A 27697-nucleotide genomic window follows, 5' to 3' on the forward strand; every position below is an offset into this window, starting at 1 on the left:
AATCCACGAACAACAGGAATGTGACGCCAGACGCTACAATCTTCGGCACAGACCCGTAACATACAACATCGGCGACAAAGTGTGGGTCTGGACACCTATTCGTCGGCGTGGGCTCTCTGAAAAGCTCCTGCGCAGATACTTCGGGCCCTACATAGTTCTTCGATGCATCAGTGACGTCACCTACGAAGTCGTTCCGGATGGCTCTCACTGTTCAAAGCGCCGACGGCATTTACCCGAAGTCGTTCACGTGCTTCGTATGAAGCCGTACTATGAAGACTGACAAGACTGCACAGTTCTTTTTCTTTATCGCAGTTTGCCAAGCCTCTGTCATCGGGACGATGATTTTTTTTTCTATGGGGGGAGCCAATGGAACAACTATACTGCCGCGGGTATGTGCCAGTGGGGACAAGGTTGAAGCAGCGCGGGCTTTTGGGTTAAGCGTGGAGACGAAGAAGACGTTGTTGGTTTTTCTTTGCGACTGATAAAGTGTCTTTGTTGGTGCTGCTCCGCGTCCTCGTCGATCCCACGTCGTTACAATATTCTTCCACAACACCTAAAGAATTTCGCAAGAATATCGCACAGCCTCCAGAGGTGCCAACTGAATGACACACGCAAACATTGTAAGAAGACCTAAAAGGTTCGACCATGCGATCCGTTTGCTCCTGACTTTCGACCTTCGTCTCCGGAACTGCTATCAAATCAAGGTCATACTCTCGGAACAGACGACTGACCTGGTATTGCTTTCGTCTAGACCGTAGGCCACAAACGTTGAAAGTGGCTACGCGTAACGCTCTTCTAGTTTGCGAAGTCTGCGTGCATGTTGAAACGGACCGCATGGTTCTTACCTCACACATAGACCCGGCGTTGACTGCAGCCGCCGCTGAGAGACTTGCGGGTATACACGTACACGGCGTGCACCCGCCACACCCTTCACATAATGCAGAAGCCATACTAGCCGTGTCCTTCTAGGTCTATAGTTTCGCGGCCGCTAGTTGAAGCACAACCCTCGGTGCTACGAAGGTGGCTTCGCCGGCGGTCGGGTGCCCGCGCTGACGTTAGGCTTGGGCTTGGTGGTGAGTCGCCAGCCCGAGGCCACTTTCGCCGCCGGCTCCCCTCCGGGCTCCGCGCCTTGTCTGTCGCAGTCACCTGCGACATCCTCAATCGGTCGCTTTGCAGGTGCGCCACTGACACCTGTACTCCCGACGTCCATGTCTTCCAGCTGGCTGTTCGACGCGTCGGAAAATTTTTCCTCGTCGTCATTTTCGTCCACCGGTGCTTCGTTGTCAGCCTTGGGTGTTTCATTAAGACACCTGACTTCTTCCTTGTGGACCGCTCGGTTTTGTTTTTCCGTCGGTGTTTTCGAGAGGGGCGTGTACACGGGACCCCCTCTTCCACTGCTGGCTGCTTCTTCGGTGTCAACTTGGTCCATTGTGTGCTCCGCGACACGGTCGCTTGTCACAGGGCCTGCCACACTGGCGTATGTCTGAGCGCACTCGTTGTCTTCATGACCAAAGCGCCTGCATTTACTACACCGGGGTATGCGACAGTCGCGTCGGATGTGCCCCGTTCGACGACATCGCAAGCACAGTGGCGCACGCCCGGGCACAATCAAGAGCGTGTTGATACCACCCACTCGAAGCTGGTGTGGCAGATCCTCGATAGTCACTCCGGTTTTGAGTTCCAGGGTTACGGTGCGAGTAGATGTTCCCTTGTCCGTGATACCATTGACGCGCCAACGCTCCTTTGATACTTCAGTCACCTTCCCATAAGCCGCAAACGCGGTGCGCACATCTTCATCTGGTACGTAATGCAAAAGCCAATGAAGCTTTAGCCTGACGTCCTGCTTGTTTGGGTCAATAACGAGGCATCGCCTTTCCTTTAACTTGACGTCGGCAACCGCAAGCATCTTCTTCATTGCTTCTGGTGTGCTGAAGGTCACCGCCCAGACGTGATTCATCTGGAAGGCCCCTAAGGCAAGCACCTCGGGCAGCATTCCCAGACGAACCATCGTATCGCGGACGTCTTCCACACGGTAAGGTCTCGCCCTGATGTCTCCGTGAAGAAAAACAGTATTTGTAACACACGCACCTTTGGGTAGCTGCGGCAAAATGACTTCCTAACCCTGGTTTTCTTCAGCAAAAAAGCTGTTTCCGCGACCCATGTGGGCCGCAATATCCGCTCCATCGGAGCTCATGATGACACAACCGTTCGCGAGCGCGTCCGGAAATAGAATCTGCGCCACAAGCCCGAATCCGGAAGGAAAGCTACTGGAGTACAGCCCATACTTCCCTTTTCGCCCAGGCAAAAAATAATGAAAGCGAGAAACGAGCTTGCCAGGATTCGAACCTGGAATCTTCTGATCCGTAGTCAGACGCGTTATCCGTTGCGCCACAAGCCCGAATCCGGAAGGAAAGCTACTGGAGTACAGCCCATACTTCCCTTTTTGCCCAGGAAAAAGATAATGAAAGCGAGAAACGAGCTTGCCAGGATTCGAACCTGGAATCTGCTGATCCGTAGTCAGACGCGTTATCCGTTGCGCCGCAAGCCCGAATCCGGAAGGAAAGCTACTGGAGTACAGCCCATACTTCCCTTTTCGCCCAGGAAAAAGATAATGAAAGCGAGAAACGAGCTTGCCAGGATTCGAACCTGGAATCTGCTGATCCGTAGTCAGACGCGTTATCCGTTGCGCCACAAGCCCGAATCCGGAAGGAAAGCTACTGGAGTACAGCCCATACTTCCCTTTTCGCCCAGGAAAAAGATAACGAAAACGAGAAACGAGCTTGCCAGGACTCGAACCTGGAATCTGCTGATCCGTAGTCAGACGCGTTATCCGTTGCGCCACAAGCCTGAATCCGGAAGGAAAGCTACTGGAGTACAGCCCATACTTCCCTTTTCGCCCAGGAAAAAGATAATGAAAGCGAGAAACGAGCTTACCAGGATTCGAACCTGGAATCTGCTGATCCGTAGTCAGACGCGTTATCCGTTGCGCCACAAGCCCGAATCCGGAAGGAAAGCTACTGGAGTACAGCCCATACTTCCCTTTTTGCCCAGCAAAAAGATAATGAAAGCGAGAAACGAGCTTGCCAGGATTCGAACCTGGAATCTGCTGATCCGTAGTCAGACGCGTTATCCGTTGCTCCACAAGCCCTTTTTTTTTCTTTATTGCCGTCGTCGACGTACAAAATCAAATGTTACAAATGATAAAACGTGCCAGCCACACTTTGGCCAACACAGCACTAAAATCTTTTCAGTGACACCAGTTCATCCAATACAGACATCCATTGTGGTGGATCAGGCAGTACTTTGTATGCGTCTCTCACGTAAACAACACTCTCAATGAAGTGTTCTCGCACCGGTTTCACAACGATGTCTGCATGTTCAAATTGCATGCGAGTTTTCCACATCGCGTGGAGGCCCAGGACCATAATGAGGTCATACGGTACTTCCTCTGAGGTATCTATTGGCAAGAAGCGTATTCCATACGGGTCCAGGGGTAACTGCTTCTTCAGCGTTCTCTGCAGAACGTCCCAGTGAAAGATCGGGTCCCAGCAATCTAGGAAAACATGTTCTATTGTTTCTGGTTTTTTACATAAAAAGCAGTCCGTTGTCCAGGGGATGAAAATACCCTTGCTATGAAGCCAGGTCTTAACGGGAAGTGTGTTTGTATGTAATTTGAAAAAGAAAGACTTAGTTGATGGCCTTACTGGCATTTTCTTGACTCTTTTTAGAACGTCCTGTCCGGGGCCTCCACGGTGTGGCGAACGGTACAAAGGTACAGGTAGCATCGTGTCCACAAGATCTCTGTACAATTGTTTTTTTGTAACGATGGACAGATACTGCAGCGAAAAACGCACATTCAACATTCTATGCGCCAGCACCACTTCACGCAGGTACCCAGTCACGGTTCCCGGCATGTTCTGAGCCGACGAAACAACAAATCCTGGAAGAAGTCTACTCAGCCGTACTTGAATTAGTGTTCGAAGAAAGGGATCATTTTGATCCCGCAGAAACACAAAGCGTGACACAATTTGTCGCAAAAACAAGTGAACCAGACCAAGCCCACCTTTCTTGACCGGGAAAAACAAATTTGTTCGACTCGTCCTCTCCCAGGTAGAGGCCCAAATGAAAGTGGCGAAAATGCGGTGAATTTTTTGTACGCTTACCCGCGCAGCACACAACACATTCATAACATACTATATCTTGGAAACTAAAAAAAGGTTGCAAACAGTGGCTCTAGAAAACATTGACAATTGCTTGCCTCTCCAACCGTCAGCCTTTTCCTTTGCTGTCGAAACTTGGTCGAGCCAGTACTGTTCGGGCTCACGGTAACTTCCGAGAGGCACCCCCAGGTACTGTGTAGGTAACCTTGACCAATTCATTCGAGAAAAGGTCTCCGGCTTGTCTTCCCAACTCCCATGCCAGAAGCCATAACTTTTATCCCAGTTTATCTGGGCTCCAGTTGAATTGCAAAACTTTTCGACAACAGCAGTTGCCTCTATAATGCTCGCTTTATCAGTGCAGAAAATCACGATGTCGTCTGCATACGCCAATATTTTAACGTGTGCTGCCTGTAGTCGATAGCCTGTTATGCGTTCGTTGTTTTTAATGGCCAAGCAGAGTGGCTCGAGATAAGCAGCAAACAGAAGGGGCGAAAGCGGGCATCCTTGACGCACCGACGAGAGCACACGAAAGCTATCGGTGAGCTCCCCATTAACAATAATTCGCGTTGAGCAGTTCTTGTACGCCATCGTGACACCTTCCGTTATCACACTGCCAACATTCGTGTGTTCAAGTATGTATAGTAGAGCCTTGTGCGAGACGAGGTCGAAGGCTTTTGCCAAATCGATCTGCATCATCGCGACGTAATCGCCAATCGCATCGCAACACTCTAGCACACTTCGAGCCACGTGTACATTTGTTGTAATACTGCGCCCCTTAATGCCACAAGTCTGGTGCGGCCCTACCAATGTTTTGATCACTCTTTGCAGTCGTTTCGCTAAAACTTTCGTGAATATTATATAGTCAACGTTGGCTAGAGTTATCGGGCGATATGAGCCAGGCAACAAGCGTTTCTTTTCATCATCACTCTTCGGGATTAGCACAATATGCGAGGTTGTGAAGGACAAGGGCAATCTTTTTCGGTCATACGCTTCGCTGATAACTAGATGGAGGACATGAGCCAGCGCTGACTTAAACGTTTTATAGAAAGTAGCCCCTAAGCCATCAGGCCCAGGTGCTTTACCGGGCGCCAACTCGTCTATTGCGCACTCTATCTCACTCAGGGTAATGGGATGTTCTAGCCGTGCCTTAACTTCTTCATCGAGCTTTGGCATCAATGAAAGGAATTCCGTCTGGTAGCCATCTTTAGGTTCACGTGGTTGACCTAAGAAGGCTTTGAAGTGATCGACGATCCCTTGTTTGATGTCGTTTTTGTCGGACGTGATGTCATTGCCTTTAGCTAGCTGGCGGATTTCCTTCCGACATGCGTACCTTTTCTCGTCTGAGAGAGCTCGTTTTGTTGGCGCTTCTCCCGCCCACAGCTTCTCAGACCTTGATCGCACAACGGCGGCTTTGTATTTCTCAGAGTCTATCCTTTCGAGTTCGGCTTTCACTTCCTTTATTTCGTTAACATACACACCAGGCTGGACACTTTCCATGCAGATGAAAAATTGCAGTTGCTGGCGAAGGTTCGTTTCTGCCTGTTTCAGGTTATGCCGAAGGACACAATAGCCATTGTTTTTACTTTCTGTTTAAATTCTTCCCATTTAATGGCGAAGCTTGCTAATTCGACTGAAATAAGGTTTTCTAGTTCCTTCGCAACGGCATCAACGAAAGCATCGTCATCCAGCAACTGCGCGTTCAATTTCCAGAGGTCCCAGTTAAAGGTGTGTTTGATCTGTCTTTTCCCGAAAGTGGCAGTTACCAAGCAGTGATCGCTATATGCAATGGGTTGCACATCATATTCACTACACAAGGGCACCAATTCGGCTGACACATATAATCTATCTAGCCGAGCGTGGCTATCACGCTGGAAGTGCGTAAACTGCGGGTGGGTACCGCTGGCGAAGACACTACCGATATCTTCCAAGTCGTAATCGTGCACCAGCGCATTAAGCAATACAGCACTCTTATCGCGAACGCGTGAAACTTTTGCGCGATCGTCAGCAGTGCACACACAGTTAAAATCCCCCAGCAGTATGACCACCTTGTGGCAGTTTACGTACGCTTCAAGTCGCTCAAAGAAGATTCGCCGGTCTGTTTCAATATTCGGCGCGTAGATACAAATGACTCGGAAATCCATATCGCAATAACAAAAATCAGCCACTAAAAGGCGACCTGTTTCACACGAAAACACTGACTTCACACAAATGCCAAAGTTTCTTCGAATGAATATAGCGCAACCACCTGATCCACCAACAGCGTGAGAAACACACACGTCGAAGTGCGCACGAAAATTGGACACCATTCTGTCGGTTAGCTCTTGGCTCTCTATTTTGGTTTCTTGGATTCCCACAAGATGCAAGTCATTATCTAAGAGTAGGCGACTTAGCTGACATTGCCGCCTTCTTGCACCGAGCCCTCGTACATTTAACGTGGCTACACGTAGCGCTCCTTCGATATTAGCTGCCATGGCTACACGGTAGAATGGTGCCCGTCACAGTTACGCAGGGACGAGTGTTTATAATGACGCGCCGATAACCGCGTTGAGTGCCACAAATGGGAACACAACCCGACCTCTCGAAAACAACACTGACATGCAACTCGGGCCCTCGTTCCTGACACATATCCAAGAGAATAGCGCTCAGGGTGACGGCCATTGCACTCACGAACCCCCCAACCCGCCTCAAGCAAAACACAGAACTACGGAGGCGGTTTGCCCGCCTGCCGTGGATCGGCCGTAATGTTCGGCCGCAGCTTCAAGGTTGGTCTCCTCATACCTGGCGCTTTGGGCGGTGGCTCGTCTCCGCCGCTGCTGTCCTGCGTCGTAGCCAGGCTATTGGTCTGGTCGCGCGGACGTTTCCCCGCCTGCAAGTTGGCAAGCCCGGTATGGGTGTCCATGTCTTCATGTTCAGGGGGGGTGGAGGCCGCTCCCGGGTCAGGTGGGCTCTCTTCCTCACGGTTCGGCATGGCTACAGTGCCCTCCACTTGCTCTTGCTGTTCAGTGTCGACGGCTTCATCGACATGTTGCCCCTGTTTCTGAGGTCGTGCCTCCGACTCTGCCACCTCGCCAGCTGCTTCCTTAGCCGTGGTCGATGTGTCTTCCATATCCGCCTCGTCCATGAGTAGGGCGGAGTTGTCGTCGTTGCTCACGGGTCCGGTCACGCTAGCGTACGTCCGCTCGCACTGACTCTCTTCGTGACCGAAGCGTCGGCAGGCACCACACCGCGGAATGCGGCAGTCGCGACGAATATGGCCCGTCCCGCGGCAGCGTAGGCAGAGAGGGGCCCTGCCCGGCACAACCACAAGAGCCAGCTCGCCGGAGACGCTCACCTGGTGTGGCAGGTCGTCAAGCATTACGCCCGGCTTCAACTTCAGCGTAACCAGTCTTGTGGTAGAGTTCTTGTCAGCCACGCCATGCACCCGCCACCGGTCGCGGGCGACGTCCGTGACCTTTCCAAACGGCGCGAAGGCAAGACGCACGTCCTCGTCAGGAACGGTGTGCAGCAGCCAATGCACTTTTAAGCGTACATCCTGGTTGGCGGGGTCAATGACGAGGCATCGGCCCTTCTTGACCTGTAGCTCACCAACACTGACGATCTTCTTCACAGCTTCGTTGTCTTTGAAGGTCACGGCCCAAACATGGCTCATACGGTAGGCCCCGAGAGCCACCACTTCCGGCAGGAGCGATAACGGGGCGAGCGCATCGCGGAAATCTTCCACCCGGTATGGGCGGGCCCTGATATCACAATGTAAAAAAACTGTGTTCACAACAAAACGCCCTGTTGGCAAACTCGGCAAAACAACTTGGTACTCGTTGTCCGCAACGACACTCCTGTTACCGCGGCCGCTCTGGGCCGCTGAAGCCGCTCCTACGGAGCCCGTCATCATGCGTCCGTCACGCTCGGTGGCCGGAAGCAGAATCGTTGCTCCACAAGCCCCCTTTCTTTATTTATTGCCGGTCTTTGACAATGTACAATGCACACAGTATAGAAACAGACATCACAAAAAGAACACCTACAGAACATACTGAAAAACATGAAAGCCATCCGCCCAACATGGACTGACGTTGTCAAACTAAAATTCTTTTAAAGCTGTCAGAGGTTCTATCCTCGACAGCCAATCGGGTACACAATCTTGCATTTTCTTAATTTCAATGAAACGAGACATACTTTCTCGAAAATAAATACGAGCAGGCCTAGCGTCTGGGTCGCAATGGTACCCAGCCATCTGTGCCCGCCATATAAACAGTGGAGGCCATGGAGCATGATTAAATCGTATGGTACCCCGTCCTCATTCTTTATCGCTAGGTACCTGATCCCATGCGGATTCAACGGAAACTCCTTCTTGATTGTCCGTTTTAGGACGTCCCAAAAGTAGACACCTTCCCAGCAATGCAAGAACACATGATCTACAGTTTCAGGTTGCTTGCAAATCAAGCAGTGTGGGCCCCATGGTACAAGGAAGCCGCGTTCTTCCATGAATGTCTTCACTGACAGTGTTCCTGTGTGTAGCCTAAAAAAGAATGTTGTTGCCCCCCAGTAGGCACCTCCATTCTTTTATCGCGGATACCACCATTATTGCATCTATCCCGAGCACTCAAAACACAGTTGAATTCCCCCAACAAAAGCATGCACTTTTCACTGCTAATATACTGAAAAAGACTCGAAAAAAATAATGCACGTTCTTCTACCCCATTTGGCGCATATATGCATATAACTCGGAATTCAACTTTACAAAACACAAAATCGCAAATAACAATCCTTCCCGACTGACATGAAAACACACTTTGAACAACCAGGTCTCGTAACTTCTTAACAAACAGGACACATCCAGCGGACGTCCCTACCGCGTGGCTCACGACTGCATAATATCTAGTCGTGAAACGCCGCACCATGCTCCCGGTCTCTTCCTCCCCGTCTACCTTGGTCTCCTGGACAGCTAAAACGTCTATGTCGTAGTCAGTGATCAACCGTAGGACTTGACATTGCCTACGGCTAGCCGCCAAGCCTCGCACGTTTAGTGTGGCAATGCTGAGAGACGGGTCAGGTGCCATGCTGTACTAAAGAATGAAGTAGGCCCGGAGCATGGTGCTTACCTTTCACGACTAGCCCTCGGCTAGCCGCCTCCGGAGCCGCCCGGCTTCCCGGCGTTGTTGGTGGTGTGCTGCGCTTTGTCCACAGGCCTTCTCTCGGGCGGAACATTCGGTTTGGGTTTGAAACCCGAACGCCTCCCAAGAGGCGCTTTTGCCGGCGGCCCATCCCCGGTGCTGGATGCTGCGTTATCCTTGTCTCCGGCGTCGTCTCGGGGGCGCTTGGAGGTTGCACCGAGACTAGCAGCCCGGTCCCCGTCGTTGGCAGCCTCGCTCTGTTCCATTTCTGAATCTTCGTCATCGCTTTCGCCTTCACTCGCACCTTCCTTTCGAAGGACAGCTTCCGTGTCGACCCGTGGCGGCCCAGTCACTTGCTCAGCAGCTTCGTCCACCTTGGCTTCAGCGCCCTCCGGCACTGTCACGGTACTTGTCTTCGCTGGCGGCACTTGGTCTCCGGCTCCCTTAGTGGCGTCTTCAGCCTCGGCTGCATCCATCAGATTTTCGGCTGCCGCTTCACTCACTGCTGGGCCTGTCGCTGTAGCGTACGTCTTCACGCAGTCGGCGTCGACGTGCCCAAAACGTCTGCAACGGGAGCAGCGCGGCACCTTACACTCTCGCCGGACGTGCCCAGTGCCTTGGCAACGCAAGCACTGCATGGGCCGACCGGGAACGACCACCAAAGCGAGTTCTCCGCCGACGCGGACCTGATGTGGAAGGTCCTCAACCTCGACGCCGGTCTTCAGCTTGAGGAGCACGGTCCGCGTGGTAGAGGTCTTGTCCCCCATACCTTGGACACGCCACCTCTCCTGGCTTACCTCGTCCACGTTGCCGAAAGGCGCAAACGCCACGCGGACGTCATCGTCGGCAACGCCATACAGCAGCCAGTGAAGCCGAAGCTTCACCTGCTGGTCCTGTGGGTCGACGATGACGCACCGTCGTCCTTTCACTTGAAGTTCCTTCAGGGCCACTAGCCGTTTCGTGGTGGTCGCATCCTTAAGGGTCACCGCCCACACGTGATTGATCTGGTACGCCCCTATGCATACCACGCCAGGCAGCAAGCCCGTCGGCAGTAGGGCGTCTCTGAAGTCCTCGACCCTGTATGGTCTCGCACGTACATCCCCGTGTAAAAACACGGTGTTAGTAGCCACTCGTCCTTTAGGCAGTTGCGGCAAAATAAAAGGGTAATCCTTCTCTTCGTCGTTGGTCCTGTTTCCGCGGCCAAAAGTGACCGCTGTCGCTGCCCCGGGAGAGGCCATGATTCACGAACCGTCACGCTCGGTGGCCGGAAGCAGAATGTTGCGCCACAAGCCCGGATGCGGAAGGAAAGCTACTGGAGTACAGCCCATACTTCCCTTTTTGCCCACGAAAAAAAAATAACGAAAGCGAGAAACCAGCTTGCCAGGATTCGAACCTGGCATCCTCTGATTCGTAGTCAGACGCGTTATCGGTTGCGCCACAATTTTTTTTATTTATTGCCGGTCTTTGACAATGTACGGAACAATATCTCAAAAAGCACAACTACAAAACATATTGTAAAACATGAAAGCCATCAGTCCAACATGGACTGGCGTTGTCGAATTAAAATTCTTTTAATGCTGTCAGAGGTTCTATCCTCGACAGCCAATCGGGTACACATTCTTGTGTTTTCTTTATTTCAATGAACCGAGACATACTGTCTCGAAAATAAATACGAGCTGGCCTAGCGTCTGGGTCGCAATGGTACCCAGCCATCTGTGCCCGCCATAAACAGTGGAGGCCATGGAGCATGATTAAATCGTATGGTACCCCGTCCTCATTCTTTATCGCTAGGTACCTGATCCCATGCGGATTCAACGGAAACTCCTTGTTGATTGTCCGTTTTAGGACGTCCCAGAAGTAGACCCCTTCCCAGCAATGCAAGAACACATGATCTACTGTTTCAGGTTGCTTGCAAATCAAGCAGTGTGAGCCCCATGGTACAAGGAAGCCACGTTCTTTCATGAATGTCTTCACTGACAGTGTTCCTGTGTGTAGCTTAAAAAAGAATGTTTTAACGCCAGTAGGCAGCTCCATTCTTTTCACCCGTTTCAGGACATCCTGTCCTGTTCCTCCACTGTATACAGCTCTGTACAATGGCACTGGAAATACAATGTCGCATACATCTTTATATAATGTCTTTCTTTTCACGTCAGAAAGATAATCGAAAGAAAAACGCACAGAAAGAATGCGCACACTATCGACTACTTCTTTAAGATAGCCGCGAATCGCCCCTGGCATACTATTAGTACTAACAATGAGTGCCGGCAAGGCGTCTCTTAACCTGAGCTGTTATACCGTACGCAGAAATGGATCACGCACATCTCGAAAAAACAAAAATCTATTGACAAGCTGTCGTACAAAAAGATGCGCCAAGCCCAGCCCCCCTTCCTTCACCCGCCTGAACAGGTTTGTTCGGCTACATCTTTCCCAGCTAGATTTCCAGATAAAAATGGCGAACACTCTGTGCAACTTTTGTACGTTTACCCTTGAATAAAATAACGTCTGCATGACGTACCACAACTTCGTAATGAAAAACATATTGCATACAGTTGCCCTTGCAAAAATGGACAGGTTGATGCCTTTCCACCTGTCTGCTTTCTCTCTTGTTTCTTTTATTTGGTTCGTCCAGTATTCCTCGCTATGTTTGTAACTGTCCAAGGGAGGAGGAGGAGGCAAAAAAAAGGAAAGGCAGGGAGGTTAACCAGAAGCACGTCCGGTTTGCTACCCTACACGGGGGAAGGGGTTTAAAGGGATGAAAAGAAAGGAGAGAGAGGGAAGAAAGCACTCGCAGTATAAACACATGCGGTTGTCCAACACTTCACAATCGGTCGCTGAGGCCAGTCGACTTCATGAACTGTAACAATGCCCGCGTCGCTTTGTAAGCCTGCGACGCGTGGGGCCACGGTCCAAGAATCTTTGTCTCTGAAAAAGGTCTGCTGTCTAATCGGTCTAACACACTCCGGAGAAGATCACGTTCGGTCTCATAAAGATGACAAAAACACAACACGTGTTCCACCGTCTCCTCACAGTTGCACGAGTCACAGATTGGTGTGTCAGACATGCCCAGAAGGAATGAGTATGCTTTCGTAAAAGCCACTCCTAACCAGAGGCGGCAAAGTAAAGTTGCATCATGGCGGGGGAAGTTCGATGGAATTTGTAGCCTCATTGTAGGATCCAGCCGTTGGAGATGACAGTTCGTAAAAATCGGGCTGCTCCATGACGTTTCTCTCTCGGTTTGAGCGAGCAAACGAAGACCCCTCGCAGCGTCTGTCCTCGATAAGGGTATAGGAACAGTCAGGGTTTCCTTATGGGCTGACCGGGCGGCATCATCGGCAAGGTCATTACCGACGATGCCACAGTGCCCCGGCAGCCATTGAAAGATGATGTCATGTCCGTTCATGAGGGCTTGATGGAGAACCTCTCTGGTCTCAAACACCAGTTGTTCATGTGTCTTGCGTCGTAATGCTGACTGCAGACTCTGAAGGGCTGCCTTGGAGTCACAAAAAATGACCCACTTTCGAGGTGGTGTTTCTACGATGTAATTAACTGCAGCACGTAGAGCGGCAAGTTCTGTAGCCGTAGAAGTCGTTATGTGGGACACTTTGAACTTCCTTGTGACTTGTAAGGTCGGGATGATAAAAGCGCCTGTGGAGCTGGTGGCTGAGACAGATCCATCGGTGTAAACCTGCGTTCTTAACTCATATGCATCGTTCAGCAATGACAATGTCAACTGTCGTAGAGCTACCGTGGAATGACTGAGCTTGTTCGTAATTCCCGGAATCGTGAGGTGTACTTGTGGCTGCCGTAGACACCACGGGGGTGACAGTGGTCTTGCTGCTGGTGTAAATCCCGATGGAAGGCAGCCTTGATGTGTCGCAACAAGTTTCGAAAACGTGGCCTGAGGTCTTTGTGCTGGCAAAACAGCAATGTGATGACTGGGTACGCGACACAGGTGTCGAATGTGTGCTCTGAGGTTGTCAACCGTGATGTATGTTGGAATCAAGTAGTCTCTAGCAATCACGATTGTTGCATGAGTCGAGGCGCATCGTGGAAGTCCAAGACATGTCCGCAGAGCCTGGCCTTGCAAACTTTGGAGGGTACGAATATTTGTTTTGCATGTGTTCGCCAAAACCGGCAAGCTGTATCGTAAAAAGCCCAGAAACAGTGTTCTGTACAGCTGCAGCATGGACCGTACCGACGTTCCCCAAGTTTTTCCACACAGGAACTTCATTATATGTATAATTGAAATTAGTCTCCGCTTCAGGTAGATGCAGTGGGGGCTCCATGAAAGGTTCCTGTCAATAATCACACCTAAGAAGCGGTGAGACTTCTGGTATGTAATATCCTGGCCATTGAGAGAAACAGGGTACGGTGACATGGGTTTGCGCGTAAAGGCAATGAGCGCACATTTTTCGATGGACATAGTAAGGCCTTGTTTTCGGAGATAGGAACAAGTTAGGGTGGCTGCCCGCTGAATTCTTGCGCGCACTTGAAGACGAGTCACCGCAGAAGACCAAAGACAAATATCGTCGGCGTAGATCGACAGGTGTATTGTATTGGGTAATAGTTCAGCAAGGCCAATCATAGCTAGGTTAAACAGAATAGGGCTCAATACCCCGCCCTGTGGGACGCCGCAGTAGGTATAATAGTTGGCAGAGGGGCCATTTTCGGTCTGCACATAGAAGGACCTTCTGGTCAAATAGTTTCTGATCCATTGAAACATACGGCCACCGATTCCGATAGCCTCCAGTGATTCAAGGATCGCTTCATGTGTGACATTATCGTACGCCCCTTTCACATCAAGAAAGAGCGCCACTGATATGCGCTTGAGACATTTTTGTTGCTGTATGTACGTTGTCAGGTCGATAACATTGTCTATTGAAGACCTGCCTCGCCGAAAGCCTGTCATTGAGTCAGGGTCTATACTGTGGCGTTCAAGGTACCATTCTAAGCGTGTAAGGATCATTTTTTCCATTACTTTACCTACGCAACTTGCCAGGGCAATAGGGCGATATGATGTCAGGTCTAAAGGCGACTTCCCTGTTTTTAGTAGCGGTACAAGTCGACTTATTTTCCATTGAGTGGAACAATTCCGTCACGCCATGAGCGGTTGTAGTAATTCAACAGCTCTTGCCTGGCCTCCCGTCCAAGATGGACAAGAGCTGCATAGGTGATGCCGTCAGGCCCTGGTGAAGATGAACGTCGAGAAGCAGCCAAAGATGCGTCAAGTTCTTCCATAGTAAATGGAAGTTCCATTTCTGGTACGCGAGACACAGGGATGACACTAACACCTTCGGCGTGGGGGATGACACACACGCCGGCGATCCGCGCACAAAAATTATTTGCCACCTCAAGTTGCGTCTGGCAGTGATGTAGGGCTAAGGCCATGAAGGGATGTCGCTGTTGTGGAGACGAGCGGAGGCCACGAACTGTCCTCCAGATGTATGAAAGTGGTTTACGAGGGTCCAGGGATTCACAAAAGGACTTCCAACGTTGTTCCTGCAATTTGTCCAAACGACGCTGAATTTTCTTCTGTGTTCTTCGTGCCATTCTCAGGTCACAAACTGCCTTCGTGCGCCTGTACCTCCTTTCAGCTCGTCGTCGAAGTGCCGTTAGCCTCTCCAGTTCTACGTCAAATTGGGAACGGTTCGCTTTCAATGTTAGGAGGCATGAAGCTTCTCTCATTGCCTCTGAGATGGTTTCCTCTAGGCTATTGCCCACGTCTTCTCTGCATGCATTTTCCATATGTAGCTTGAATTTAGTCCAATCGATACGTTGTACTGCATTCGACGAGGAGGAATTGTTTAGCCCCCTGATCTTCAAGTAAGTGTCTACTTGAAGTAAGTGTCTTCAAGTAAGTGTCTTCAAGTAAGTGTCTTCATTGGTGTCTACTTATCGCCGTCAGGACGATTTGAATGCGATAGACTGCGAGACATATTGTTACATACCAGTGGTCCTTGGATTATAACGGGCGATTTCAACGCACATCACTTACTCTGGGGTAGCTCGGCAATCAATTCCAGAGGCAGGAATCTGGTAACATTCGCCAATGATCACGACCTTTGTGTGATGAATGACGGCAGTCCTACATATCTGCGAGGCCTCAAGTACAGCAGTTGCCTGGATTTGACTTTGGTATCACGATGCTTCAGCTCGCAAGTACAGTGGTTTTCAGACATAGAAACGCATGGAAGTGACCATATTCCCACTTACTTGAACTGTCCAAGGGAACACCCAGATACTTGGTAGGGGTTTTCACCCAGCTCACATTCGCAAAGTTGTCTGGGGCCGAAGACCACTCTCCGTGCCACAAACCGAGGGATTTACCCCAGTTCACTTTACTGCCCGTCACATCACAAAACTGTTTCACAACGCGTATTGTTTCCGTTACACTTTCTCTGTTTGTACAACACACGGCGATATCATCTGCATATGCCAGGAGTTTGACTTCTGTGGCTGCCAAGCTTTACCCGCGTATTTGATCATTCTCTATTATCGCCAAACACATCGTTTCCATGTAAATAGCAAACAAAAGAGGACTGAGGGGGCAGCCTTGACGCACAGAACGCATGACGTTAATGGGGGACGCCAATGATTTATTCACAATTAAGCGGGTTGTGCAGTTCTGATACGCCAATGCCACTCCCTCAGTGATGATGACACCTACATTAACGTGATCCAGAATGGCAAACAAAATATCATGAGACACACAGTCAAAAGCTTTCTCTAGGTCAAGCTGGAGCACTGCGACGCCATCGTAAGTGATGTCACAGCACTCGAGCACGCACCGCATCGTGTGAATATTCGAAAAAATTGACCTCCCTTTGATCCCACACGTTTGGTGGTCTGCGACGATTTCTTTGATGACGCTTTGAAGTCTGGCTGCCAAAACCTTCATGAAAATCTTATAGTCGACATTGGTTAAAGATATCGGCCTATAAGATGTCACGAGCCTAAGTTTCTCCGCTTTGTCACTCTTAGGTATCAAGATGGTATGCGCTTTACCAAAAGAAGGCGGCAAAGCTTTGTTCACATACGCGGCGTTAAACAGGTCTGTTAGCAGGGGCGACAGTTCTTTCTTGAAGGCTTTATAAAAACACGCGCTCAGACCGTCAGGTCCGGGTGATTTGCCATTGTACAAATCATTTATTGCTTTTTCGACTTCGTGTTCTCTTATATTGCCTTCTAATAGGTCCTTCGTGTCGTCACTTAATCGCGGCATGCGACTGAGAAAGACCCTTTTGAACTCATCTACATTGGCTTCTTGATATGCAAACAATGACTGGTAATACTCTAAAAACGCTCGGCCTATGCTCTTAATATCGTCGACGAGTGTGCCATTCCACGAGATCTTATCGACATGATTACGTCGACCATGAGCTTTTTCAAGTCCAAGCGCCCTTTTGGTGGGCGTCTCCCCCGCTACTAATGCGTTTGCTCTTGCGCGCACAATCGCACCTTGATAGCGTTCTTTGTCCAACTGTTCGATTTTTTCTTTGATGGTTCGCATATCTTGCTTATACGCCCCTGGCTCTTTGCACTCCAGCGCTATCAGCTGATTAAGTATCTTTCGTAAGTCTCGTTCTTTCATTTCCCTGTCAAACTTTAAGCAGCTGGATCTGTCTATTGCTTTCATTTTTACCTTCTGTTTGAACCATTCCCATTTCTCTGCTATTGTTTCAATACATTCATCGCTTACTTCCATAACGGCCTCATGAATTGCGTCTACAAATGGCGCGTCTTTTAGAAGTAAGGCATTCATTTTCCATTGGTCCCAGTTAAAAGATTGACTCTTCTTCTTCATTCCTATGGTACACATCACCAAGCAGTGATCGGAGAACGACACAGGTGCAACAGAATAACTGTGGCACTTTGGAATCATGTCCTGTGACATGTACAAGCGGTCTAACCGCGCATGGCTACTGCCTTGAAATCGCGTATACATCACTTCCCGCTCCCCCTCTAGACACTAACATACATCGTCTAGTTCACTTTCGCTGATCAGCCTAGACAATATATGACTGCTTTTATCGCGGATACCACCATTATTGCATCTATCCCGAGCACTCAAAACACAGTTGAAATCCCCCAACAAAAGCATGCACTTTTCACTGCTAATATACTGAAAAAGACTCGAAAAAAATAATGCACGTTCTTCTACCCCATTTGGCGCATATATGCATATAACTCGGAATTCAACTTTACAAAACACAAAATCGCAAATAACAATCCTTCCCGACTGACATGAAAACACACTTTGAACAACCAGGTCTCGTAACTTCTTAACAAACAGGACACATCCAGCGGACGTCCCTACCGCGTGGCTCACGACTGCATAATATCTAGTCGTGAAACGCCGCACCATGCTCCCGGTCTCTTCCTCCCCGTCTACCTTGGTCTCCTGGACAGCTAAAACGTCTATGTCGTAGTCAGTGATCAACCGTAGGACTTGACATTGCCTACGGCTAGCCGCCAAGCCTCGCACGTTTAGTGTGGCAATGCTGAGAGACGGGTCAGGTGCCATGCTGTACTAAAGAATGAAGTAGGCCCGGAGCATGGTGCTTACCTTTCACGACTAGCCCTCGGCTAGCCGCCTCCGGAGCCGCCCGGCTTCCCGGCGTTGTTGGTGGTGTGCTGCGCTTTGTCCACAGGCCTTCTCTCGGGCGGAACATTCGGTTTGGGTTTGAAACCCGAACGCCTCCCAAGAGGCGCTTTTGCCGGCGGCCCATCCCCGGTGCTGGATGCTGCGTTATCCTTGTCTCCGGCGTCGTCTCGGGGGCGCTTGAAGGTTGCACCGAGACTAGCAGCCCGGTCCCCGTCGTTGGCAGCCTCGCTCTGTTCCATTTCTGAATCGTCGTCATCGCTTTCGCCTTCACTCGCACCTTCCTTTCGAAGCACAGCTAACGTGTCGACCCGTGCCGGCCCAGTCACTTGCTCAGCAGCTTCGTCCACCTTGGCTTCAGCGCCCTCCGGCACTGTCACGGTACTTGTTTTCGCTGGCGGCACTTGGTCTCCGGCTCCCTTGGCGGCGTCTTCAGCCTCGGCTGCATCCATCAGATTTTCGGCTGCCGCTTCACTCACTGCTGGGCCTGTCGCTGTAGCGTACGTCTTCACGCAGTCGGCGTCGACGTGCCCAAAACGTCTGCAACGGGAGCAGCGCGGCACCTTACACTCTCGCCGGACGTGCCCAGTGCCCTGGCAACGCAAGCACTGCATGGGCCGACCGGGAACGACCACCAAAGCGAGTTCTCCGCCGACGCGGACCTGATGTGGAAGGTCCTCTACCTTGACGCCGGTCTTCAGCTTGAGGAGCACGGTCCGCGTGGTAGAGGTCTTGTCCCCCATACCTTGGACACGCCACCTCTCCTGGCTTACCTCATCCACGTTGCCGAAAGGCGCAAACGCCACCCGGACGTCATCGTCGGCAACGCCATACAGCAGCCAGTGAAGTCGAAGCTTCACCTGCTGGTCCTGTGGGTCGACGATGACGCACCGTCGTCCTTTCACTTGAAGTTCCTTCAGGGCCACCTAGCCGTTTCGTGGTGGTCGCATCCTTAAGGGTCACCGCCCACACGTGATTGATCTGGTACGCCCCTATGCATACCACGCCAGGCAGCAAGCCCGTCGGCAGTAGGGCGTCTCTGAAGTCCTCGACCCTGTATGGTCTCGCACGTACATCCCCGTGTAAAAACACGGTGTTAGTAGCCACTCGTCCTTTAGGCAGTTGCGGCAAAATAAAAGGGTAATCCTTCTCTTCGTCGTTGGTCCTGTTTCCGCGGCCAAAAGTGACCGCTGTCGCTGCTCCGGGAGAGGCCATGATTCACGAACCGTCACGCTCGGTGGCCGGAAGCAGAATGCCACTATACTAACGAGGAGACATGAAGAGGCGCACATAAAGCATTACATATATGAAACATTGAAAATGCAATATTCTACGCACAAGTGTAGTAACACGCGCGCGCGCGAACGATAGATAACGTGGGTGTGGTGACCATGGGAACATGCGTGCAGAAAAAAAAAAGAAATAAAAAAGACACTGCCCGTCGGGGAATCGAACAACGGTCTCCCGCGTGACAGGCGGGGATACTGGCTACTATACTAACGAGGAGACATGAAAAGGCGCTCATAAAGCAATACATATATGAAACATTGAAAATGCAATATTCTGCGCACAAGTGTAGTAACACGCGCGCGTGAACGATAGATAGCGTGGGTGTGGTGACCATGGGAACATGCGTGCAGAAAAAAAAAGAAATAAAAAAGACACTCCCCGTCGGGGAATCGAACCCCGGTCTCCCGCGTGACAGGCGGGGATACTGGCCACTATACTAACGAGGAGACATGAAGAGGCGCACATAAAGCATTACATATATGAAACATTGAAAATGCAATATTCTACGCACAAGTGTAGTAACACGCGCGCGCGCGAACGATAGATAGCGTGGGTGTGGTGACCATGGGAACATGCGTGCAGAAAAAAAAAGAAATAAAAAAGACACTCCCCGTCGGGGAATCGAACCCCGGTCTCCCGCGTGACAGGCGGGGATACTGGCCACTATACTAACGAGGAGACATGAAGAGGCGCACATAAAGCATTACATATATGAAACATTGAAAATGCAATATTCTACGCACAAGTGTAGTAACACGCGCGCGCGCGAACGATAGATAGCGTGGGTGTGGTGACCATGGGAACATGCGTGCAGAAAAAAAAAAGAAATAAAAAAGACACTCCCCGTCGGGGAATCGAACCCCGGTCTCCCGCGTGACAGGCGGGGATACTGGCCACTATACTAACGAGGAGACATGAAGAGGCGCACATAAAGCATTACATATATGAAACATTGAAAATGCAATATTCTACGCACAAGTGTAGTAACACGCGCGCGCGCGAACGATAGATAGCGTGGGTGTGGTGACCATGGGAACATGCGTGCAGAAAAAAAAGAAATAAAAAAGACACTCCCCGTCGGGGAATCGAACCCCGGTCTCCCGCGTGACAGGCGGGGATACTGGCCACTATACTAACGAGGAGACATGAAGAGGCGCACATAAAGCATTACATATATGAAACATTGAAAATGCAATATTCTACGCACAAGTGTAGTAACACGCGCGCGCGCGAACGATAGATAGCGTGGGTGTGGTGACCATGGGAACATGCGTGCAGAAAAAAAAAGAAATAAAAAGACACTCCCCGTCGGGGAATCGAACCCCGGTCTCCCGCGTGACAGGCGGGGATACTGGCCACTATACTAACGAGGAGACATGAAGAGGCGCACATAAAGCATTACATATATGAAACATTGAAAATGCAATATTCTGCGCACAAGTGTAGTTACACGCGCGCGCGAACGATAGATAGCGTGGGTGTGGTGACCATGGGAACACGCGTGCAGAAAAAAAAGGAAAAAAAAAAAGACACTCCCCGTAGGGGAATCGAACCCCGGTCTCCCGCGTGACAGGCGGGACACTGGCCAGCTATTTTTTTTTATGAACCTTGTTTTATTCACACACACAGATACACATACACATGTAAAAGTACGCTGGCCTACTTGGGCCACCGTAGCAAGCTAAAATTTTTTGAACTCCACCAATTCATCAAGGACATCCAACCAGTCAGGCGGTTCCGTCTGTACACGAAATATTTCACGTATGAATACAATACTTTCAACAAAATTTTCTCGCGTTGACCGCAGGTTTACATCAGCATGCGTTACCGCCATCCGTGTTTTCCAAAGACTATGGAGGCCTAAGAGCATTATCATATCATATGGGAACTCTTGATCGCTGTCTACCGGCAGGAAGCGTATACCCTGCGGTGTTATCGGCAGTTCCTTTTTAAGCGTTCTTTGCAAGACGTCCCAGTAAAATACGGCATCCCAGCACTCAATAAATGCGTGCTCAATGGTCTCGCGTTTCTTACAGATGACACAGTTTGTCGTCCAGGGCACGAATATTCCTTTGTCGGCCAACCATGTCTTCACAGGAAGGATAGATGTATGCAACTTGAAGAAAAAAGATTTTGCATTCGCTCTCACTGGCATCCTTTTAACTCTTTTTAACACATCTTGCCCAGGGCTTCCATAGTATTTCATTCTGTACATAGGCACTGGCAGCATAACTTCAATTAAATCTTTGTAAAGTTTCTTTCTTGTCACTGTGCTCAGATATTGCATTGAAAATCGAGCTTTTAGTATTCGGAAGGAAGTTGCTACCTCCCGCACGTAGCCTTTAACCCCACAGTTTACAGGCGTTGCACTTGACACAATAATTTCAGGAAGAACATCCTTCAAGCGAACCTGAAGCATCGTACGCAAAAATAAGTCACTTTGGTCACGCAAGAAGACAAAGAAGACGCAGAAACAATCTGTCGTAAGAACAAATGCGACAGTCCAAGTCCCCCATCTCGAACAGGACGAAACAAGTGTGTTCGACTGACCCTCTCCCAAGTGGAACCCCAAATAAAAACAGCAAACACTCTGTGAATTTTCTGTACGTTCACACGTGTCATGGACAAAAATTGGAGAACATACCACACTTTGGCAATTAAAAATAAATTACAAACAGTTGCCCTTGCAAACATCGATAAATCGCGACCTTGCCATCCTCCGGTTTTCTCTTTTAGACGCGACGTCTCATCTTCCCAGTATTGTGCAGTGGGTGTGCACAATACTGGGAAGATATGGAAGAGCACAATGGGAATATCTGGGTGTGCTCAAGAGGCACACCCAGATATTTCGAAGGAGACACAGTCCACTGTAAATTTGCGAAGACAGCTGGCGTGACATCCCAGCTTCCATGCCAAAAGCCGATACTCTTGTCCCAGTTGATCTCGCAGCCGGTTTGTCCGCAAAATCTATGAGTCTCGCTTATTGCCTCCTGCACACTTTCCCTATCCGTACAAAATATTGCCACATCGTCAGCATAAGCAAGCACTTTAACATGTGACGATTCAAGCTTATAGCCATTAATCCTTTTATTGCTTATTAGAGATAAACAGAATGGCTCTAAGTAAATTGCAAAGAGCAAAGGGGACAATGGACAACCTTGCCTTACTGATGATCTGATCTTAATACTATCAGTTAGTTTCTTGTTCACCACAATGTTTATAATACAGTCACTGTACACCATCTTTAAACCATCGAGTATCACAGTGCCTATGTTTGCATGTTCAAGAATGCTGAAAAGAACTTCATGCGACACACGGTCAAATGCTTTTGCTAAGTCGAGCTGCAACATTGCTACTCGATCGTCAAAAATGTCACAACACTCGAGAATACTGCGGGCTACATGCACATTTGTACAGATAGAGCGTCCTTTTATGCCACATGTCTGGTGTGGTCCAACAAGAAGTTTGATGACACTCTGCAGTCGCTTTGCCAACACTTTTGTGTAAACTTTGTAGTCCGTGTTTGTGAGCGTTATCGGACGATACGCCCCCACAGATAGCAGCTTAGTACGGTCGTCAAATTTCGGAATCAGCACTACGTGAGCGGCGCGGAAAGAAAGCGGCATTTCTTTCGTTTCGAACGCCTCTGTGATTACTGCATGCAAAATGGGTGCCAAATCATCGGCGTAAGCTTTGTAGAACGCGGCACCGAGGCCGTCTGGCCCAGGTGTTTTCCTCAACGTTAGTTCGGTGATCGCATGTTTGATTTCATCTACGCTAATGGGTTGCTCCAAAAGCGCTCGAGTATCTTCATCTAACCTTGGCATTAAATCAAGGATCTCCGGCTCTAGCGGAGAGCTCCCGCTTCTTTTTTCACCTATTAGGTTCTGATAGTGCTCAACAAATGCTCGTTCAATTTCGTTAATGTCACTGGTAATATTGTTTTGATACCTAATCTCTCGGATTTCATTTTGTGTTGCATATCTCCTTTCGTCGCACAATGCGCGCTTATTGGGAGTTTCCCCCATCCAGAGCTTTTCAGCTCGCGCCCTTACTACTGCAGATCGATATTTTTCAACGTCGAGAGCCTCGAGCTGACCCTTAACTTCACGGATTTCTTTACAGAATTTCCCGGGATTCGCTGTTCCGATGCTGATCATAAAATCAAGCTGGCATTGCAATTCTCTTGTTTTTTCTTTTTCTTTATGACTGAGCAATGTTCCTCTCTCGATCGCCATCAGCTTGACTTCGTTCTTGAAATGGTCCCATTCAGCCGCACGTGACTTTGCTGCTGTGCGGGTCATGCATTCAATTTTTCCTTTTACTTTTCCATTAAACAATTCGTCGTCGAGTAGTCTTACATTGAACTTCCATAACTGCCAGCTGAATTGCGTTTTCCTTTTCTTGCCACCGAGTGTGACCATAACAAGGCTGTGATCACTAAAAGAGACATGTTTTACTTTATAATTAGTGCACATGTTCACAAAGTCAACCGAGGCATACACTCTGTCGAGCCGCGCGCTACTTCCGCGCTGGAAGTGCGTGAACACGGGCCGATTTCCATTCGAAAGAAGCCAACCCATATCGTCCAAATCATTTTCGTGCATTAACGCCTGCAGTACATTTGCACTTTTATCGCGACCAGACACATTCTTAGCTCTGTCTTCGGCCATCAAAACACAATTGAAATCGCCAAGCATGACAATACGCTTCAAACACTTCAAGTAACGCTCGATTTTTCCGAAAAAGTCTACGCGATCGTTCTCGTTATTAGGTGCATAAACACATATCACTCTCCAAGGCTGGCCGGAAAAATAAAAGTCAACAATTAGCAATCGTCCTGCTTCAGAAACAACAATGCTCACATCCGAAATGTCCAAGGTTATTGCGGATGAAGATCGCGCATCCACCGGATGTTCCCACAGCATGACAAATACAAACATTGTAGCGCGTTCGAAAGGTTTCCACCATGCAGTCCGTCTGCTCCTCACTTTCGATTTTAGTTTCTTGCACTGCGACAAGATCCAACTCATTTTCTAAAAATAGTCGGCTCACTTGGTACTGCCTTCTCCGGGCTGCTAAACCCCTTACATTCAGTGTAGCTACTCGTAGCGGCTGCCCAGTTTTATCGTGCATATTTTGTGAGGAGCGAACGGGTCGCACGACGCTCACCTCTGTGCGCGACCGCACGGCAGACAGTTCACCGGGTTGGGCCAGTCCTTGCAGAATTCTTTCTGACACGCTTGCACCTTCTGCAACACAAGCTTGATGTCTCCGCTCCCCGAAGCCGTCCATGCGCGTGAAAGTCTTTCGCAGCTTGACGTGCTGGCACCCAAAAAGCGCAGACCCCGCGCCTACTTCGGCGTCGTGTCTGCAACATGTTTGTCTGGGGGAATGTTCGGCTTCGGCCTGAATGACGGCCGTCGGCCCAGTGCCGCTTTAGCAGGCGGCTCCTCGGCATTCAGGCCACCATTCGGGTCGTCAAGTTTCACTGTCTCGATGTGCGCCCGCTTACTCGACGACGTAGTCACATCTGTCTCCATTGCGCTCAGCGCGTTGGAGTCAGTCACTGCAGTTGTGTCTTCCTTGGCTTCTTTTATCAGGTGCAGCCTGTCCTTTTCCGGGTCAGACTGCTTTTCTTGCGGTGCCGGCTGCTCGCATGGTACGGACATCACGGCCAGCTGCAAGGGGGCGGGTGCTGTGGGCGTTACTTGCGGTTTAACCTTCTCACTTTCAGCGGCTGCCGCTTCCTCAGCCTCCGCCTCGTCCATGACAAGCTCAGAGGAATCTGGATTCTTCAACGGCCCTGTGACGTTTGCGTATGTAGGCGTGCACTGACTTTCATCATGGCCAAAACGCCTGCAACGCGAGCATCGGGGCACCCGGCACTCCCGGCGAACGTGGCCTTTTCCTTGGCAGCGCAAGCAAAGTGGTGGCCTTCCAGGCACCACTAATAAAGCTGGCTCTCCCGCGACTCGAAGCTGATGCGGGATATCTTCACTTGTAACGCCCGGCTTCAACTTGAGGTTCACCAGACGCGTTGTGGAGCCCTTGTCTGTGACGCCCTGTGCACGCCAGCGCTCTCGGGAAACTTCCGTAACTTCACCGTATAATGTCGTTGACATTATAGAGCACCCAGTGCATTTTAAGGCATAGGTCCTGGTTGTTCGGGTCAACGACTAGACAGCGCCTGCTCTTGACAGTAATTGTTGCAGATCTTAACAACTTCTTGACTGCTTCTGAGCTCTTCAGTGTTACGGCCCACACATGATTCATCTGGAAAGCTCCCAAGGCGACAACCTCGGGGAGCATTTCCAGGCTGGCCAGGACATCCCGGAAGTCTTCGACTCTGTACGGCCGAGCACGGATATCACCGTGCAAAAAAACTGTATTAAGAACAATCCGACCTTTTGGCAGATGGGGCAGCATCACTTGATAATCCTGGTTGTCTTCATGAATGTTCCTGTTTCCGCGGCCAAGATGGGCCGCTGAGACCGCTCCTTCGGAGCACATGATGGCACGTCCGTTCGCCTCGACGTCCGGAAGTGGAATCCGGATACTGGCCACTATACTAACGAGGAGACATGAAAAGGCGCACATAAAGCATTACATATATGAAACATTGAAAATGCAATATTCTGCGCACAAGTGTAGTTACACGCGCGCGCGAACGATAGATAGCGTGGGTGTGGTGACCATGGGAACACGCGGGCAGAAAAAAAAGGAAAAAAAAAGACACTCCCCGTCGGGGAATCGAACCCCGGTCTCCCGCGTGACAGGCGGGGATACTGGCCACTATACTAACGAGGAGACATGAAAAGGCGCACATAAAGCATTACATATATGAAACATTGAAAATGCAATATTCTGGGCACAAATGTAGTTACACGCGCGCGCGAACGATAGATAGCGTGGGTGTGGGGACCATGGGAACACGCGGGCAGAAAAAAAAAGGAAAAAAAAAAAGACACTCCCGTCGGGGTATCGAACCCCGGTCTCCCGCGTGACAGGCGGGGATACTGGCCACTATACTAACGATTTCTTTTTAGACTTTTTATTTCAGCAACCAAATACAAATGGGTGGTTAAAAATTGTCAGCCTACTTTGGTTGACATAAGGCATTAAAATTTCTTGATTTTTGACAGTTCATCAAATACGCTGATCCAGTGAAGTGGTTCAGCTTGTACTCGATACACATCGCGTATGTAGCACACATTTTCCACAAAATTCTCCCTTGCCGATCGCGCGTTAACGTCAGCGTGTCTGACGGCCATACGTGTTCTCCACAAACTATGGAGGCCCAGTAGCATGATCATATCGTAAGGTATGCCGTTTTCATTGTCTACGGGTAAGTATCTTATGCCAATAGGGGTTATGGGTAATTCTTTTTTCAGCGTTCTTTGCATCACATCCCAAAAAATATCGCGTCCCAACAATCTATGAACGCATGCTCAAGTGTTTCTGGCTTTTTGCACAGTAGACAATTAGTTGTCCATGGCACGAATATTCCCTTTTCAGCAAGGCACGTTTTAACTGGGATAGTATTAGTGTGTAACTTAAAGATGAATGACTTTGTACCAGGTTTCACAGGCATCCGCTTAACTCTTTTTAAAACATCATTTCCCGGACCTCCATAGTTTATAGATCTATACATGGAAACTGGCAACATGACATCAATCAAATCTTTGTAAAGGATCTTTTTAACACGAAAGTGTTTTATGCCGGGGTCCACCAAGACTTCACTGACGTATTTCCGTCACGGAAATACGTCAGCTTACAATGTACACGAACATAATACAAAGAAAGAAACCAGAAGAAAAAGTTCCACAAACATGCAAAATTTGGAAATCGAACCCACGACCTCTCCGTCCGCGACGATAGATCGCCGAGCGTTTAACCCATTGCGCCACAAACGCATTTGCAGAGAGCTACACAGACGCGCCTTATATATCTAACACTCCTCCGTGTACCCGCGCTCTTGCTCGGGGCGGTGCCGCCGCCTACGAGCAGAAAAGAGAAGTACTGCATTATGACACTAACGCGCACCGACAGTGAACGCTTCGGTGGTCTCAGCACTACGACGGCCTCGATGCCAGCATTCGAAGGGACGCTGGCATCAAGAAGCACTACCAACGCCACCTAGGTGGCGTTCACCGTACTCAGCACAGCGGAGCGTGGCCTCCGCAATTAGCTCTGAAAATGTTTCTGAAGTTGATCGCGGAGGCTGCAATTACGACGCGCTGTACGCGCTGATTTGACTCGGTGACGATTCAGTTACGTGCTTTGTCTTGCGCGTTGTATTAGTGTGTCAGTTACGTGCTTCGTCTTTCGCGTTGTGCTAGCGTGTGCAGCGTAGTGCAGCTTCCATATGCACGACGGTTGCTCATGGTCATCGACGTTGGTAGTCGTGATGGAGGAGACGTGCCACCAGGCGTCAGCGTGGGTGCATCAACGCCTAAGGGCGCTTTAGCCACAAAACACCAATAGACATTATATATCAATGTGCAATAAACATTACACTACTTCTGTGAAGACAC

The 27697-nt window shown here is 49.8% G+C and overlaps 9 non-coding genes across 9 annotated transcripts; all 9 read right to left on the reverse strand.

Annotated features, from left to right (window-relative positions):
* Nucleotides 1-2325: 2325 nt before the first annotated feature.
* On the reverse strand, nt 2326-2398 carry Trnar-acg (transfer RNA arginine (anticodon ACG)). The gene has a single exon. It is a non-coding gene; the product is annotated as a tRNA-Arg (tRNA).
* A 227-nt stretch (nt 2399-2625) lies between these two features.
* Nucleotides 2626-2698, reverse strand: Trnar-acg (transfer RNA arginine (anticodon ACG)). Its single transcript has one exon. It is a non-coding gene; the product is annotated as a tRNA-Arg (tRNA).
* Nucleotides 2699-2925: 227 nt separating this feature from the next.
* On the reverse strand, nt 2926-2998 carry Trnar-acg (transfer RNA arginine (anticodon ACG)). The gene has a single exon. It is a non-coding gene; the product is annotated as a tRNA-Arg (tRNA).
* A 16536-nt stretch (nt 2999-19534) lies between these two features.
* Nucleotides 19535-19606, reverse strand: Trnad-guc (transfer RNA aspartic acid (anticodon GUC)). The gene has a single exon. It is a non-coding gene; the product is annotated as a tRNA-Asp (tRNA).
* Nucleotides 19607-19766: 160 nt separating this feature from the next.
* Nucleotides 19767-19838, reverse strand: Trnad-guc (transfer RNA aspartic acid (anticodon GUC)). Its single transcript has one exon. It is a non-coding gene; the product is annotated as a tRNA-Asp (tRNA).
* A 161-nt stretch (nt 19839-19999) lies between these two features.
* On the reverse strand, nt 20000-20071 carry Trnad-guc (transfer RNA aspartic acid (anticodon GUC)). The gene has a single exon. It is a non-coding gene; the product is annotated as a tRNA-Asp (tRNA).
* A 159-nt stretch (nt 20072-20230) lies between these two features.
* On the reverse strand, nt 20231-20302 carry Trnad-guc (transfer RNA aspartic acid (anticodon GUC)). Its single transcript has one exon. It is a non-coding gene; the product is annotated as a tRNA-Asp (tRNA).
* A 159-nt stretch (nt 20303-20461) lies between these two features.
* Trnad-guc (transfer RNA aspartic acid (anticodon GUC)) lies at nt 20462-20533 on the reverse strand. Its single transcript has one exon. It is a non-coding gene; the product is annotated as a tRNA-Asp (tRNA).
* Nucleotides 20534-25898: 5365 nt separating this feature from the next.
* Trnad-guc (transfer RNA aspartic acid (anticodon GUC)) lies at nt 25899-25970 on the reverse strand. Its single transcript has one exon. It is a non-coding gene; the product is annotated as a tRNA-Asp (tRNA).
* Between the last annotated feature and the right edge of the window lie 1727 nt (nt 25971-27697).

Source organism: Dermacentor silvarum, chromosome 4 (genome assembly GCF_013339745.2).
Source record: "Dermacentor silvarum isolate Dsil-2018 chromosome 4, BIME_Dsil_1.4, whole genome shotgun sequence".
In the NCBI taxonomy this organism is placed as follows: Eukaryota; Metazoa; Arthropoda; class Arachnida; order Ixodida; family Ixodidae; genus Dermacentor; species Dermacentor silvarum.